Below are 961 nucleotides of genomic sequence, written 5' to 3' on the forward strand. Positions count from 1 at the left end.
CCGGGGGGCAGGCCCACGCAGGGCCTACCCTCCATCCAGATCGTCCAGACTCTGCCCGCGGTCCAGCTGGTGCACACATTTTGGGGAGAACCACTGGCCCTCTTCCCGCCTCTCACACCGACCCGTCACGCTGCCTGGGCTGGGCCGGGGCAGGAGGGCCGCGGCCGGGCTTGCTAATAAAGACCAGAGTCTCCTCGCCTGCGCTTTGTTTTATTGGGGGGGGGGGTATGTCACGGCCATAGCCACCGCCTGGGAGCCCGGAGGCGCATCTCCTGCATGGCGCTCGCAGGTGACTTGCGCGCTGTTTACCCTTAAAAGGCCGCAGTGTCCCTAGAATGGGGGAGGGTGGGCTCTAGAATCGGGTCCACCTGTCCGTCACCCACACCTCCCCTCTCTGAGCAGTGGGTGGAGGATGCTTGTCCCGAAGGGCATTGAGCACGGTGGGCGGGGACGGAGGGCCCTAGGGTGGGCGAGTTTGGAGCCAGTGAGCTCGGGAGGGTGACGCAGCCCGTCGGGCTCCAGCCCAGGGACCAATGAGCACCGATCCACTCCCATCAGCGCCCCGACACCATGCGCAGGTTGCTTAGCAACCCGGGAGAGTGCGTGCGGACCCCCTCCACAGCCGGTAAGTACCGCTCCCCGCCGGTATCCGCCCCCATCGCCCTGCGGGTCCCCGTTCTCCATCGCTCCTTCTCCCCGACCCCATCCCGGCGGAGGCTGTGCGCCCGGCCTTAGCCCTTCTGCAGCTCACAAGTGCCGGGGAGCTTGGCAACAGTTGCTAAGGCCTTTAGGTACCGCTCCGCCCCCAACGTGCGCGAGTCTGACGTCACTTCCGCCAGCGACCCCCCTTCTCAACCCTGCACCCCTACACCTTAAAGGGTCAGAGCGACTCGCGGGGGTGTTTGCAGGTCCTCGTCCTGCGGCGACTGGGGGAGGGGCGTTGGGGCGCGGGGAGCGCGGT

The 961-nt window shown here is 67.1% G+C and overlaps 1 protein-coding gene across 1 annotated transcript in view; it reads left to right on the forward strand.

Moving 5' to 3' along the window:
* Nucleotides 1-811: 811 nt before the first annotated feature.
* NAT14 (N-acetyltransferase 14 (GCN5-related, putative)) overlaps nucleotides 812-961 on the forward strand; it is a 2,411-nt gene continuing 2,261 nt past the window's right edge. Inside the window, exon 1 of the mRNA XM_015569464.1 lies at nucleotides 812-908. The gene's annotated coding sequence lies outside the window, so the exon portion shown is untranslated. The remainder of the gene's footprint in view (nucleotides 909-961) is intronic.

This window comes from Myotis davidii, unplaced genomic scaffold (genome assembly GCF_000327345.1).
Source record: "Myotis davidii unplaced genomic scaffold, ASM32734v1 scaffold326, whole genome shotgun sequence".
Classification (NCBI taxonomy): Eukaryota; Metazoa; Chordata; class Mammalia; order Chiroptera; family Vespertilionidae; genus Myotis; species Myotis davidii.